This window comes from Natrix helvetica (assembly GCF_964273705.1).
Source record: "Natrix helvetica genome assembly, chromosome: 6".
NCBI lineage: Eukaryota > Metazoa > Chordata > Lepidosauria > Squamata > Natricidae > Natrix > Natrix helvetica.
In genome coordinates this window covers 70,608,919-70,626,369 of record NC_138553.1, presented here as the reverse complement: position 1 = coordinate 70,626,369, position 17,451 = coordinate 70,608,919, and positions in this window count along the sequence as shown.

Sequence of the window (17,451 nt, the reverse complement as noted above, 5' to 3'; positions counted from 1 at the left end):
TTTAATTGGGGAAAAGGAGACTTTGCACCAGGGTTTCAGACTTTATTTTCAGCAGCAGTTTCTCCTCCACCTCCTCCTCCTCCTCCTCCTCCTCCTCCTCCTCCTCCTCCTCCTCCTCCTCCTCCTCCTCCTCCTCCTCCTCCTCCTCTTCCATCTTCTTCATCTTCATCTCCTCCTCCTCCTCCACAATCTTTTGCTGTTCTTTAAAACATGGCCAAACTCAGTGGTCGGCAAACCGCGGCTCTTTGGCCCCTCTATTGGTGGGTGCTCCTCCATCACTGGAATCTTTTAAGAAGAAATTGGACATCTATTTGACAGAAATGATATAGAGTCTCCCTCTCGAGCAGGGGGATGGACTGGAAGATTTCCAATGTTTCTTCCAACTATGATGAAGGTGATGATATGCATCTCACGGGATTAGTCAGTAATGACAGGAAGGCAGGCAGGCAGGTAGACAGAAATACTGTATTTCCTTATTTAATTTTGTTTGTCTTCCCAACTAAAGGGGCTCTTCGGAATTCAGTGATAGATAGATTGATGATAGACTGATAGATGGTAGATGATAGACAGATAAGAGGGAAAAGTTCTGAGGTTCTTATTTTGGATGGGGGTAAAATAATACCATGCCTTTTATAAAAGTGTCAAAAATATTTCTAATTTTATATTACCTCCTCATCAAATCTCCTACTTTCTAGAACTTTGTATTCTAGCCCTTCAAAAAAAGTTATAAATGATTCCTACCCTCTGCTACAGAAAATAAAATACTACAATGATTGTGTTACTGGTTTTGAAGTCAATTTGCATGCTGTCCTTGTTAAAAAAAAAACATATTGGGGATTTTTAACCAGCTAATCCACTTAAGACTTATTTAATTATCTTGGTGCTCTGTTTTATAAATCTCCATGAACTACTTACCATACAAAACTGATACCTTCTCATTGCCCAGCACAGTATAACACCTGCACACAATTTAATCAAGAGGAAAATTAATGCAAAACATAGCAAGAAAAATTACACTGCCTATATGGTAGCAATTTTCTCCATTCACAACTAATAATATGATATAGATGAATGGCATTTTACATAATAAAATTCTAGTTCCATTATGTTTCTGGAGGAAACATGTGGAAGAAAAGTTTGAAGATTGTATCATTTCATCTGAAAAGTCCACCTGCCTCAAGCATGATTGCACTATAGAAACTTGTTCACCGACTCACTATTTTATAAAAGATTTGAAGTCTCTGGAACAAATGAAAGATTTTTGGGGATGAATGGATGCATAAGCCTTTAATTACAATGGAAATTCATAAATGCCAAATATGTTCCATTTTAAAAAAAGTTGATATCCATCTAAGCAACACAATACTAAATGTATCCACGTTTCATTTAAATGAATGGACTGAAAACATTCATAATTTTTGCTATTTAATTTGAATCTATGATTGTAGTTTGTGATGGGCAGGATCTCCTGCTTTCTATGCTTCTTTAGCTCTCTGTTTAAGTCCAAGATACTGTATGGTCCCCACTTAGGTAGACATTTTCTCATCATTATCATTTTCTTAGCACAGGGAACAGGAAAAGCCACAAAACTGCAGGCCATTACTGAGAAGGTGTCGCAGCGAGATCTGCAACACACTCAACTCCGGATTCGTCTGTCTGGGCCTTCAGAGTTCCCCCTCTGGCAGGGAAACGAACCCCGGTCCTCACCGGGAATTCGGAGGGTCCACTCGTGGACGGAGGCCGCAAATCAAGACACCACACAAAGAGTTTGCTCGAGAAAGGCATGCACAGGGTGCCTGGAGGGTGTATTGCTACATTCCTCCTGACGTGTCCTGCACAAACCCTTTTATTGTATGCTTCAGCAAGGGCGGGGGAGTGGACACATACAAGGAAGTGTGTTCAGTAATTTTCCACAAAGAATAAGAAAACAAATATTAACTGCGCCACAGCTGGGAGTGGCCCAACATTGTGTGCCAACATACATCGCCTGATTTTACATCTTGGTCTAAAAATACAATTTAGTCAAATAATGTGGTTAACCAATATCCTATGCAAGCACTTTTAAAGGTTACATTCTCACGGCCTACTTGCGTTTCAGTTTCAGCAAAGCCTGAACCAAACTACTGCAACTGTAATGTATTCACAAGAAGGCACATGGGTTTTCAATGTTTTGAGGCCTTTTCATATTGATCAGTGGTGGGATTCAACAATTTTTACTACTGGTTCTGTGGGCGTGGCTTTGTGGGCATGGTGTGGCTTTGTGGGTGTGGCTTTGTGGGTGTGGCAGTAGAACGATATTGCAAAATTCCCATTCCCTCCCCACTCCTGGGGGAAGAATACTGCAAAATCCCCATTCCCTCCCCATCCCACTAACCTGCTTTTCAGAAGTAATAAAAATACAATAATATCATTAAGCATAATGATCTTCCTCATTATAATACTAACAATTATCATCTTGTTTATACCTCTATCTTAACACATTTTCTAATCTTCTTTAGTCTTCTTCCCTTATTTCTAATTTCCCTTTATTTCCTCTAACCTTTAATAAAATATTTCCCATGTCATATAATATTCATATATCAATATTCATATACAAATACAACATGTATGTATGTATGTATGTATGTATGTATGTATGTATGTATGTATGTATGTATGTATGTATGTTACAACCCCTGGTATGCCCAAATATGGGAGGAAGCTTACTGGTTCAAATCCCAGTAAGGGTATGGCTAGCTGATGAGAGCTAAATACCTTGAAATGGATCTATACTAGTCTCCCTTTATTTATTTATCAGCACAAATACAACACACACACACACACACACACACATGTATGTATGTATATATATAATCATAAACATATTCACACACACACACACACACACACACACACACACACACACAGTCAGCTAAATGTTGGAAGTGCCACCAGATACCTGGATCTTACTATCATATGTTGGTTGATGATCTCTGGAGGGCCAGAGATAGAGGTTGTTCCTCTATCCTGGTCCTATTAGATCTCTCAGCGGCTTTTGATACCATCGACCATGGTATCCTTCTGCCCCGGCTGGAGGGGATGGGAGTCGGAGGCACCGTTTTACGGTGGTTCGACTCTTACCTCTCCGGCCGGATGCAATATGTGTTGACAGGGGGGCAGAGATCGACCCCGAGGCCACTCTCTTGTGGGGTGCCGCAGGGGTCGGTCCTCTCGCCCCTTCTGTTCAATGCATATGTGAAGCCGCTGGGTGAGATCATCCGTGGTTTTGGGGTTGAATACCATCTGTATGCTGATGATACACAGCTGTACATTTCAACCCCAAACCACCCCAACGAGGCTGTCACAGTGATGTCCCGGTGTTTGGAAGCCGTCGGGGTCTGGATGGGGGACAACAGACTCAAACTCAACCCCTCCAAGACTGAGTGGCTGTGGCTTCCGGCACCTCGGTTCAGCCAGCTGACCCCATCGCTGGCCATAGGGGACGAGCAATTGCCCCCTGTGGAACGGGCGCGCAATTTGGGCATCTTCCTAGATGCCCGGCTGTCAATGGATGACCATGTGGCAGCCGTGGCAAGGGGGGCGTTCCACCAGGTTCGCCTGATGCGCCAATTGCGCCCCCTACTGGACCGGGATGCCCTATGCACAGTCACTCATGCGCTGGTGACGTCTCGCCTAGACTACTGTAATGCTCTCTACATGGGGCTTCCCATGGGACGCGCCCGGAGACTGCAGCTAGTCCAGAACGCGGCCGCGCGGGTTGTCATGGGGAGGTCTAGATACTCCCATGTAACACCGCTCCTGCGCGAGCTGCACTGGCTGCCTGTGGTTTTTCGGGTGCGTTTCAAGGTCCTGATTACTATCTTTAAAGCGCTCCATGGCATAGGACCTAGTTACTTGCGGGATCGCATCCTCCCACATACATCCCTGCGGCCAATCCGCTCTCACAGAGAGGGCCTTCTCCAGGTGCCGTCCACTAGGCAATGCCAGCGGGCGGCGCCAAGGAATAGGGCCTTCTCTGTGATGGGCCCAACCCTCTGGAATGACCTCCCCCCCGACATTAGAACCACCTTGGACTTCCGCTCCTTCCAACAAAAATTGAAGACTCACCTGTTTCGATTAGCTGGCCTGGCATAATTATAAATGTTACAACTGCTACCTCCTGGAAGTATACTCTCAACTGGTTATTTTAAGGGTAGTGTTTTAAATCTGATTGATTTTAGGGCTTTTAGAGCCATATTTTATTCTTCTGTACAGCTCTTTTAATTTTAACCTCCTCCATATATATACGTATATTTATAGTTATATTTATATTTGTATTTTTATTTGTTATTTGTTGTGTGGACTGTACACCACCCCGAGTCCCTTTTTGGGAGAGGGGGCGGTTTAGAAATGCGAAGAATAAATAAATAAATAAATGTAGTGGATATACAGTATGTAGAAGCAAAAAAATATTGGACAAAAATAAAGACATGGTTGAAGAAGATGATAAAAGAATGAATTGAGTTAAAGCCAGAAATATTCTTGCTGGGGATTTTTCCTGAAGCTTATAATAAAGAGATTATTTGTTTAATTATCCATGTATTAACTGCAGCTAGAATTGTATTTGCACAACATTGGAAAAGTGAAGAGATTCCTATAGATGAGAAGGTAATCAGGAAAATATTAGAATGTGCAGAAATGTATAGATTAACACTAATAATTAAAGAGAAAGAACTATGCAGTGCTCTCTTCAACTATAATAGGTCTACTGCCTGTATCCTTGTGTTGTGAGTTTGAATTTGCAGGTATAAACTTGGACAGTCTTTGAAAAGCCACCCAAATATTTTTTTAGCACCAATGAAGAGTCAAAAGACAAATTATTGTCCACCTAAACCTCAGGGCATAGCCTTTGCAAGTAAGATCTTGATAAAAGAGTATAGTGGTGATTATATCAGCACGTCTCCCTCTCTGTAAACGACTTCTATTCCCTATTAAACAAGTCATCATTTATTCCTTTCTTGTCTGCTATGGTCTCCTTTCCCAAGATTTTCTTCTCCTCATGCTCCATGAACTGCTGCTTCTCACTGACATGTACGAGTGTGGAAAAGACTGATAGCTTAGTAGTGAATGTTTATCATGTCATTGATTCATTGCTTGTCTGTTTTAGGTGCTCCCCTTAACTAAGCATTAAATAGATGACTTCTGCATAATGGAGTTATCTTCTATCTGAATTCTCTCACCCATCTGTGAATGACAGCTTTGAAGGGCATCTAGTGTACATTCAGTCAATGAGGTGCTTCATAAATCATCCTAGCAGGCCTGAATCATTAGTAGGGATGAAAAACAAACAAACAAAGCAGAAGTCATTGGTAGTATTCATCCTGCCATAATTTGGCACAAAAACAGCACTCCAAAAGGGTTTGTACTGATGGGTAGGCTACAAAAAAGAATTCTGTTTAGGAGAGATGCATTAAAAATGTGCATATCAGGGAAAACTGTATATTTTGGTGATTTGTGTATTTGTTTCAATTTGCGGGAAATTTGATGGTGTACCTTCATACCAGAACATGTACCAGATACTGAGTTTCTAGTTGTGTTTGTTCCAAAATTAGTTTCAAGCAGTTTGATTTTTATACACATCTCATTTGGAGGGTGAGAGTTTAGAAAACAAAGAACGCCTGCCATTGTGCAACTGGCGGTAGAATCACTAATCAAATAGTTCCTGCAGAATAAACATTATCATTCCATGAGACAGATTAATTATTTTTCTGAGATAATACATTGTTTTATAAGCAATATAAAGCTGGAATGATATGGGAACAAAGGATAAATCACAAAATAGGATAATTAAATAAGTTGGGTATTGATTAATTGCCGGTAAATAATATACTTCAAGCAACTGTTTTTAGAGAAGCAGAGAAAATGCATCTATAATGAATTACATGATTTTAGTCACTGGATCTTGTATGCTCTCTGAAGGTGCATTTTTTCCAAAAGCAGCTTATTGGAACATCACGGGTTTCTAAGAGTGGTAAGTAAATCGTTATTTTATTCTGTTTAATTTCTTTTTGAAATTGTTTTCATGGCTTAAAGAGCACTTAGTTCTTATTATTTTGTTCTAGAGTTCACATGTGCAAAAAGAATTATGACATACTATTAATCAGGGTTAAAAAAAAAACCTAATAAAAATCTAATTTAAGCCATGGATTTTAGCTTCAAAGTCTGTTGCTTGATGCTTTGAAACTTCTTAAAATGGATGTTGGCACCAGATCTATTTCCAATTAAGGACCCTTGAGGAAAAAGAACAATTGGACATTTTTTAAGGCACTCAGATTTAGCTAGCAGGAGCCAGAGACAGAAGTCCCCTTAGCATTCTGTGAAGGGTAATTTTGAGAGTGACAGATTCTCTCTCAGCAGTCTTGAAGATACCAAAACAATGCAGCACTACCTAGCGAAGATCAGATAGAAGAGAATCTACTAAATGATGAACATGCTACAGTTGGAAGAAATGTCCTTCTGGGTTCAGCTCCAAGTGGGGAAAAAGTCACTGGAAACATGGAGGCTGCTTGGAAAGATGGTTTAATGGTGGACAGGATCACATGGTTTGAGCTCCTGAACAGAAAAGGGGGAATCATATGTTTCCAGATGTTGGGTGAAGAAGAGAAAAGAGGGAAAAGAACTTGCTGAGAGTTCCTGGGTTTGTTATACTCTCGGTTCAGCCCCACCTCTCTGTTTCCTGTTCCTGTGTAAGAAATGTATTCCAATTGGTTGTCAGACTCCCAGGGCGTGTGGGTGCCTTAGCTAACTTTGTAGGTTGTGCATCTTTTGAGTCCCAAGCTTGGTTGAGTTCTCAGATGCCATGTGGTGAGTTTCTGTAGAAGGCTAATCCTACCTTTCTTATGTAGAGTAGACTAGCTCAGGCTTTTTTAATGGCCCATTGACAAAGGTGGGGGGGTATTAAGAGTGAGTCTGTTTCCTGCCTAAAAACATGTTTCTCCATTTCTTATCCAGGGAAAATATAATATTCTGCATTTTCAATATTTCCCAGGATATTTCATTTTTCTAGGAGAGGGGTGGGTGCTAACTTCCTACACTACTCGTCTAAGAATTAGTAGGACCTTATTCAGACAGGGCAAGGGAGTTGGCTCTCTCCATTTCCAAAGAGATAGATGAAAATTGGTTTGGACCAGTTGTGGGATTCAACCAGTTCGCACCTATTCGCTAGAACTGGTTGTTAACTTTCTAACGAGTTCGGAGAAGCGGTTGTTGGAATAAAGCATTGCATTTTATCTACCTTAATTCCTCAAGGCGCTCTGGCACCCTGCCTCTGGGTTGCCGGTATCTAATCTAATGATTGGTATTTAGGGCAGCTTTTTGTAAGCAAAGAAGCTTTTTGTATTTTTGTACAGATAATCCTTGATTTATAACAGTCCATTTATTGACCATCCAAAGTTACAATGGCACTGAAGAAAGTGACCTATGACCGTTTTTCACACTTACGACCATTGCAGCATCCCCACGGTCACAAGAGGCCAGGTGAGGAGACGCTCCCCTCGACGTGAGTGATGTTGAGTTGGCCATGCCCACCCAGTCACATGACCGCCCAGCCACGCCTACCCAGCTGGTCATTAGGGCAAAGAACCGGTGGTTAAATTATTTGAATCCCACCACCGGTTTGGACATTAGTCATTCTAAGAATTGGGTTCTGAAGTGCTTCCGCTAACCTCATTCCTCCACTCAAGGATTCTTTCAGAGGTCAGAAATTCTGCCAGATACAAACTCACACTTTAACTGGAAAAGTTAAATCTCTAGTTAATTCACTGGATTAAAGTGTCAGACTCAGCATAGAACTAGAAATTACAGCAGACCAGGGAATCTTCCTGCAAACAGCAGCACTGAATTTTTCTTTGCTCTCTCCTCTTTAACATTTAGTGATATTTAACACTTGGCACGTTTAAGATGGGACATTATCACTACTTTTCAAGTTTTCCTGCTCAGTTTTATTTCTTAGGCTGTTATCTATCTGTAGGCAAAGCAAGCTCACAGTATGACAGAACACTGTCACACAGAGAGTATTCTTCTGTAGGAATCAATGAGGGGAAAATGCTGCCATTTTTAGCAAACTTGTATAATTCACTCTATCCAATATTTAGAGTAAAAGGTAAAGGTTCCCCTCACACATATGTGCTAGTTGATCCCGACTCTAGGGGGCGGTGCTCATCTCTATTTCTAAGCCAAAAAGCCAGTGCTCTCCGAAGACGTCTCTGTGATCATGTGGCCGGCATGACTAAATGTCGAAGGCGCATGGAAGGCTGTTACCTTCCCACCAAGCTGGTCTCTATTTTTCTACTTGCATTTTTACATGCTTTTGAACTGCTAGGTTGGCAGAAGCTGGGACAAGTAACGGGAGCTCACCCTGTTACATAGCGCTGGGGATTTGAACCGCTGAACTGCCGACCTTTCTGATCAACAAGCTCAGCGTCTTAGCCACTGAGCCACTGCGTCCCTAATATTTTAAGTACATGATCCCAAATGTACCAAGTGGGGAGGCAATTTAACCAACTGACTGGGTAATGTAATAGACTATCATTAGAAAACTATAGTAAAACAGGAATGCCAGACTGAAAGCTTTATTATACTTTAGGGCAGTGTAGGGTTATAATAGGTAAAAATGGATTTTGGGTAACAAGAAATGAACCCACTACTCAATTAGGGACATTTAAATTATCTTAAGCTGTTTTACCTACATTGGGTTTAAAAAGGACTTTCTGATCAATAATTTTGATAATGGTAGAAAAAAATTGGGAAGCACTGCTTTAGGATCTCAAAACCGTATTTTGTATTTCCAGTATTGTAGAATCTCCAGAGTTCCAATTCGGTATTCTTGCCCATACTAACCTACTGCACATTTTATTTATTTACACTTGCTGACCTCTGTGAAGGTTGGACATGCTCATTTTTAAGTGCATTTCCCAAAGAAACAGTGAATTCCTGCCTCAGGCCTACAAACGCTTGTGAGTCTTTATTACTAACTGGATCCAGTGTCAGAGAAAACAACAATGTTCATTTGAGATGCTATGCCTGTTCTACTCAGTATATCATGGATAAAAATGACATTTTGTCAAACTTGACTACTGATAATTGTATTTATTAAGTAGTTGTCTGGAGTTCTTCCTTGATTTTTTTTTTAAACCTTCCCAGTGGTGGGTTTCACATTTTTTTAGAACCTCTTCTGTAGGTGTGGCCTGCTTTGTGGGAGTGGCTTGCTGGCCATGTGACTGGATGGGAGTGGCTTGCTGGCCATGTGACTAGGTGGGCATGGCCAACTTGTAAAATGTGGTGAAACTCACTTAACAAAGCTCTTTCTTAGCAACCAAAATGTTGGCTCAGAAACTCTGGCATTTGAAGCACGCAAGTCTTAAAGCTGTCAAGTTACAAGAACCTTGCACCCCTGACCCTTTAGAAAAAAAACAACCCAGGGGTGTTCAAAGTTGACAGCTTTAAGACTTGTGGACTTCAACTCCCAGAATTCCTCCTCTCACTCTTCATCTTGATGATGTGCAGACGGGTGGGGGGAGGGAACTGGAACCGGTTCTAAAGGGCACTGTAGATTTGTGGAACCTCTTCTATAGAAGATGTTAGAACTGGCAGGAACCCACCCCTGAACCTTCCTGAGTAATGATATAAGTGGTAATGAAAGAAATATTAACCTTCTATCAGGAATGAAGAGAGTTTTTCTTCGATATTCAAAATGAAGAGTACCGTACTTATAACAAAGATCAAGGTCCAGATATATTTTAAAGAAAACGACTACACTTCAGCTGTTGGCAAATTCTGCTAATTTCTTCTTTAGTTTAAATAGAGTCTGCAATCTCTTTTTCTCTCTGATGTGGATGCAGCATAAGGATGCTCAGCATGATGGCAGTAACCACTTTCAAATGTCAGTAAGCCAACCTAGCTCGTTCACAGATGACAAGAGCTGGGCACTGTGGTCTGCTCTGTCGAACTCCAGATAGGCTGTTTTGGCAACGTCAGTCAAAAGCTTGTCAATAACAAGCCCCTAGTCACACATCTGTGGAATCATCTCGGATTTCACTTTGAAGTGGAACCCCTTATGGCTTCACGAGGCACATTTATATTCCTTCTAGATAATACTGCATTGCCTTCATTTGCTTCACCGCTAATCGCTACCGACATTTCTATGTAGTGCTGAACGTGGATGAACTCCGTTTGTAATGCTAAATTGCTGGCCATGAATACCTAGCAAAGAATACAAGCAGTGACCCACCTTGATTTTCTTTCTCTGTCAACAAGTTGTTGAAAGCATTGACAGTATGCAAAAGTCCTTGCTGAGAGTGAACACTTGATTTGGTGGCCGTGCTCCTCAGAACATGCTATGCCTTTTACCCTGCGGCGCTAAAATAGGAGATAATGGGAATGTTCTATAAATTAATGCATGATTTATTGCCAATGAAAAAATAAATACATAAGAAAGAGATGACTCATTTGCCTTTCAAGTTGCATTTACCTGGTTCTGTTCTCATGCATTTGATTTCTTTGAGTGATTCAGCAACTTGGTTTTCCTCCAGAAGCTCAAATACTCTCAGCAGGAAAAAAAAAAGACTTTTCACCTCACTTTGGATAAAGTCAAAAGCTGAAGAGCCTCTTTTGCTGGATTCTTAGATAGAAGCTGAAGACAAAATGGAGCTGGAGTCCCAGGAGGTGCCTGTGAAAACACAGTAGCCCACAATGGCAGAGGAATAATTTCCAATGCTTCTATTGAGAATGAGAAGCAGATGTTAGGGCTTTCAGATGTTTTCTGAATCCTCCTGTCAGATCCATGTGTCTGCCATTCTTCATTGGAAGAAAGGGGGGGGGGAGGTTTCAGATTTGATACATTTAGTTTCTCTTTCTTTTCTTTGTATTCTAAGGAGCCTATTTCTTGCCTTGTCCTTTTGTATAACCTTTCACCTGATTTATGGCCGTTGCCTGGCGCCCCAGATGCCTGGAAAGTTCTCACCTCTTGGAGAATGCACGGGGAGGGAGGGCCATGTGGACTCAAACTGTACACTTAAGAAAGAGCAGTGGTGGCGCAGACAGGGGTGGGCTCTGGCCACCATTACTACCGGTTCAGTAGTAAAAAAATGTTGGCTCACATGCACGGCATATGTGCACTCCGTGCGCATTTGCATTTTTGTTTAAAATGATCTGCGCATGCACACAGCCTTTTAAAAAATGAATAAAAATTACATTTTTAAAAATGAAGATCGTTCTCCACATGTGCAGAACAGAAAATCAAGATGGCGTCACCGGTCATAGAACCGGTACGGTCACGTGTCCGCCAGAGTTACTACCTATTCGGTCGAACCAGACCGAATAGGTAGGAACCCACCTCTGTGTGCAGTGGTTAGAATGCAGTATTGCAGGCTATGACTGCTTGCTGCAATTTGGCAGTTCAATTCTCACGGGCTCAAATTTGACTCAGCCTGCCATCCTGCCGAGGTGGGTAAAATGAGGATCCAGACTGTTGGGGAGCAATAGGCTGACTCTGTAAACTGTTTAGAGAGGGCCGTAAAAGCACTGTGAAGCAATATATAAGTCTAAGTGTTATTGCTATTGCTGTACTTGAAGACATTGAAACTATCCACATATAAAAAAGGCATGCTATGGTACTTTGGAGAATAGTCTGAATCTTACTGTCCATGGTTTAGAAAACATAGACTGATCCAGCAAAATGTTAAATATTTTGTTTTCTATGGTGATACAGTAGGTCATCAAATATAGGGCCATTTGTAACTACAGGTTAGCACAGGGCTGTCAAAATCTTGGCCCACAGGCCGGAGGCGTCCCATGCTGGCCACGCCATGGCCAGTTTAGCGAAAAAAAGCCCCACTATATCATGTGATGATAGTGTGACAATGCGAGTTTGACACCTCTGGGTTAGCAGATGTTGTAGAACAATTTTTCCTCAGCTTTTCTTCACCCAGGAATAGATTATAGCTGTCTTGCTCACCTCTTACTCCCAGCCATATTCCTTGTATTATGGCTATTATAAGGTTTATACTTCATTTCACCCATTCTTTCAAAACTGAACATTTGTACATAAGGTTATAAATTGCTTTTCTTGTTTGGTCTAGAAACAAAGATCTATGTGTTATTGGCTTTATTCTAATTTTTATTGAGGAAAAAAAATCACTTTAATTAAACAAAAGCCACTGCAAATTGGTTAATAGCCTGTCAGTCTTAATGGTAAGGTAAGTATACTGAGGCTTATTTCAGAATACACAAGTGGATTTAAATGGCTCAGAACATTAAGACAATAGCCAGGTTTGAAGAACATTGGTACTTTAAAAATCAATAAAGAAAATAAAAAAAATCATTTTCCATGAGTTCATGGTATGGAAAGCAGAGAATTGGTTAAATATAATTTGAAAGATGGCATAGAAACAGGCATTTAAAGATCAGAAAAACCCACAAAATTCAATGGAGCTGCAAATCATATCAGTGTAAAGTAATGATTGCAATAATGTCTTGTGTGTGCATATGTGTGTGGGTGAGGGAGAGAGAAAGAGAAAGTGCAAGATGACAGTTGTGATCATGTGATCAAAGTCCAGCATCCTTTTAATTAACTTTTAACATTGAATGTTAATCATCATTGCCTGTTTTTAAATTTTACTTATTGCTTTTATGTTTAATATTTTATTTGTACATTTGAAGGAATGAGAGGTAACCTTACGTAAAGACATGCGCAGAAAGCTACCATGATCTCAGTAGCTGGTTATCTTGGATACCTACAAGCTCACCTAATTAGCAGAACCAGATGCGGGAATAAAGGAAAGCGTACAGACATATGCATTACAGCTATGGTCTCGAGTAGCCTGTTATCTTTTAGCCCACTATCTCACCAAGTAGAGACGGGCCGTATCAGGGAGTTATGTGAGATTCAACCTTGGCCTGAATAGCATTCTGGATTCACTAGGGAAAAAATGGGGGAGTAAACCAAAACAATATATTGTTGCTCTGTGCTTTGCTTGTTAAAACTGTATAAAAGCCAAATAAACTCTGCGAAGGCAGACAGACATTTTTGACACCACTGCTTGACGGATTTCTGAAAACCTACATACATTATCCAGAGTTCCTCTGTTAGGGAGATGGGCAGTTTCAAGACAGACAGATTATGAGAACACAAGCGAGCATTCAGATGAGGAAACCCAAACTAATCGCAATGAACAAGGACATACATTCAAATTTGCAGCTACTAAGATTATTGGTCGAGCAGGTATAAAAATAGCTGGGGAAATGATTAAAGCATGAGAAACAGGCCCCTTGGCAGTCAATTGTGCTGATTTACCATACGTTTATCAGATATTTATGAGCCGAGGACTTGGCAGCACAAGGAAACAACAGCCAATGACTTAATAGCCAGCCAAAAACACTCAATCAACAGCCAAAAAGCCACAGAAACAGGCACACATAAATACTACGCATGGAATAGTCCAAAGTACACTTTCTGGTGAAGGGAGAAGTTTCCTGAGGATGGGCTCCTGCATGAGTCCAAATGTTCAAAAGACCATGTTAACCAACCAGGACCAGATCCTGCAAAAGTATTCTAGGACATGTATATTTGTCTCCCTTCTTGAGTTTTAAGATTTGATAAATAAATACATTCTAATGATAAATATTAGCAGTGGTGTAGGACTCCACTTGAAAGAGTCCCTGTAGTAATACATAGCACATAGAATAATCGGGTTAGAAGGGAGCTTAATGCTTAGAGCTAATCCAACCTCCAGCTTAAGCAGGAGACCCTAAACAATTCCAGACAAATGACTTTCCAATATCTTCTTGAAAACCCCCAGCGGTAGAGCACCCACAACTTCTGGAAGTAAACCATTCAACTGATTAAGTGTTCTCACTGTTAAGAAATTTCTCCATACCCTTGTATGATTAGAGGTGTGAGAGTTCATATAGAATGATCCAGATCAAGCCTCAGACATAGAAATTCTCTGGGGAGATTTTGGATCAATTCTTTTTCTTCTGATTAGGGTCTTATCATGGGGGGAAATACTATTGATGGGGAAATGCTAGATATGCCATTTGGAAGAATGCTGGGAGAGAAATTTAATAAGGAACGAATGAATGAATGAATGAATGAATGAATGAATGAATGAATGAATGAATGAATGAATGAATGGTCTTTCTTTACTTGGAACCAGAATGCTTCAAATCTTCTTCATTAACATTACCGAAATGCCCAATTTCTATCAAATTTGCCCCTTCTCCAGATCTTCATTCTTCTTTTGTAAAATGTCCCCTTGCCTGCCTCTTTTGACCAAAAATTTGAGAGCAATGAACAAAACTTTTCTTAATATTACAGCCTGTTCTGATAAAAGGCATCTCTTCCCTGAAGTCCAAAACTTTCATTTGTATTTTTTTTCAGTCTGCTAAGATGGGAAAGTTATAAAGATATATAAAATGGATGATGCAATCTCTGTTATTGGTAGCATTGTAAAAGGGGGGGGGGAAATATGCTCACCTTTGTTCCATATCGCTATAATAAATCAGTTTTTAAGAGTGAAATCTCCTGCCATTTTATACATACACAGATGCTTTGGGTAAGAATAATAATGGGGCATGTGCTGAATCCTTTGTAATAATCCTATTTCAGAAACAGCCCCTGACCTTCTCAGCTCATACAAGATCTCCTTTCAGATGTTACTATTACTACAGTCTTCTTTTGGCAAGGACATTCAGTTTCAGGGGACAATACTGTCTTTAATTTAAGAGACAAGTATACGTATGCACAAGGGGATGGTTCTTTCATTCCTGAAAAGTGTCTTCTGAAGTGTACCACATTTCAAGTATTAGTATGGGTTCCTCGAGCAAGTTTAGGAAGTCACAAATCACAGATAAGTGGGTAAATATAATGCATTCAGAAAGTATTCAGACCAGGGATGGGTTCCTGCCAGTTCTAACCTCTTCTTCTATAGAAGAGGTTCCACAAATCTACAGTGCCATTTGGGACCTGTTCCAGCTCCCACCACCACCAGTCTGCACATCATCAAGATGAAGAGCAAGAGGAGGAATTCTGGGAGTTGAAGTCCACAAGTCTTAAAGCTGTCAACTTTGAACACCCCTGGGGTTTATTTTTCTAAAGGGTTAGGGGTGCAAGGGTAACTTGATAACTTTAAGGCTTGCGTGCTTCAAATGCCAGAGTTTCTGAGCCAACATTTCAGTTGCTAAGCAAGAGCGTTGTTAAGTGAGTTTTACCACATTTTACAAGTTGGCCATACCCACGCAGTCACATGGCCAGCAAGCCACTCCCACAAAGCAGGCCATACCTACAGAAGAGGTTCTAAATTTTTTTGAAACCCACTACTGATTCAGACCACACCAGATTAAGAAACCTTTTTCTGAGTCTGCAAAGATAAGTAGAACAGCAAGGGGGAGGGGACAGCTGTGCCACATGATTTATATTCGCTAGAAAGCAGGATTCCTGCCTTCTAGCAAATATAAATCATGCGGCACAGCTGATTGTCACAAAGCTGGTTGTTGGAACATTTTAAAACTTTTTAAAGCATTTTTTTTCTATTGATTTGGGCAAACTGGCCTGAACCGGTTAGCATTTTACACCTGCTGTAGCCTGATTCTACAGTTTACTGAAGGAAAAAAATGAAATATCACACTGGTGTAAGTATTCAGACCTTTCACTCAGTACTTTATTGAAGCATCTTTGGCAGCAATTACAGACTTTTTGGGTATGATGCAATAAGCTTTCCACATCTGGATTGGGAGATTTTCTGCCCCTCTTCCTCACAAATCCTCTCAAATTCAGTCAGGTTGGATGGTGACTGTCGGTGGTCAGCCATTTTCAGGTCCCTCCAGAGATGTTCAATAGGATTCAATCAGGGCTCTGGCTGGGCACTCTAGAACATTCTTAGAGTTGTCCCTAAGCCAGTCCTGTGTTATCTTGGCTATGTGTTATCTTGGCTATTGTTCTCATGTTGGAAAGTGAACCTCAGAACTGGATGCAGTATTTCAAATCGTGCCAGTGCACTCCATCAGAACAACTGATGACCTCCTTCTACTGGTCCACAATAGAAAGTGTCGTCACTCATTACATTATAGTGTGGTATGCTGGCTTGGCAGCCGCAGATAAAAAAACACTACAGAGAGTGGTGACCACAGCACAAAACATCATGGGCTGTCCCCTGATACCACTAGGCGACATCGCTAGGGCTCGCTGCCTTAGAAGAAGTGAAGGAAAATCCTCAGGGGTGACTCACACCCTGGTCACCCCTTCCTTTATTCTCCTACCATCTGGAAGGAGATATAGAAGCATAGGCAGCCTCACAGACTGCCTGAAGAACAGTTTTTACCTGTGGGCTGTCAGACTCCTGAATGAAAAATAACCCTACAACAGCATAATATGATTGATTTGCGGGGCCAGCGTGACATGCAATAAGTTCACATGGTACAATAGGATTGGGTGTTTGTTAGTAGGATTCACTGGGCTAAGGATTTTTTTTTGTCTTTCACTGTGAGATGTATTGTGTTGGGGAGGGGTGCACAAAGGGAGGCTCAGCCAATCTCATTCTACACAGGTTGTACTCTGACAATAAAGGTTTGAATTGAATTGAATTTGAACTGCAGTATAAAGCAGTACTAACACTTTGCATGACCTTGGTACTATTGCTCTGTTGACGCAGCTTAGGACTGTGTTGGCTTTTTTTGGCAGTTTCACAAGTCTGCTGGTTCAAACCTAAATGGTATCCACCAGGATATATAGATCCAGCTCACAGTTACTGCCATTAAGCCATGTGCTGCTTATTTTGTACCTGTGCAGTAGATTTTTGGGACAAATGATTGTTTGGCTGAATCTATCCAAGTTATGACCTTGGAAAATAAAATTATTTATCATTCCTGGCCTATTAAGGATAGCCATACATTCTCGATTATAATGATGCCACAACATTGAAATAAGACAGATACTATATCATTGTGTTGCAATTGTGCAGATACATATTTTGGGCAGAAATTTGTATTGTGATTTATGACACACATTCTCTCACTAATTCCTCTTTGGATCTCCTCTAGATGGCCCTGTGAGTAAAGGAGGACTTTTGCTGCTTTTCACCATCAAATTCCGAGTTTTATGAATGACAATGGGGCTTATTTCAAGAAGACTTATATAGCTCTGTATATTCTATACGTTATATCATTGCTATCTTCATGTTATATTTTCTGGCTTATGGGAAAATACAAGTGCATTCTGGGAGTTTTTAATATTGGGAAATTATCTTAAAACAAGAAAGAAGAAGCAAGGGGTAGAAACCAAGAATGGCAATTTGTTCAACATGGGCAGGCAAATTAGATGAAAATAAACTAATTTCTGTGGAATGACCATAAAGAATACTGGATTCTTGGACATGGATTTCTCAAACTAGATAGATTTCTAAATAGCTGGTCCCTAAG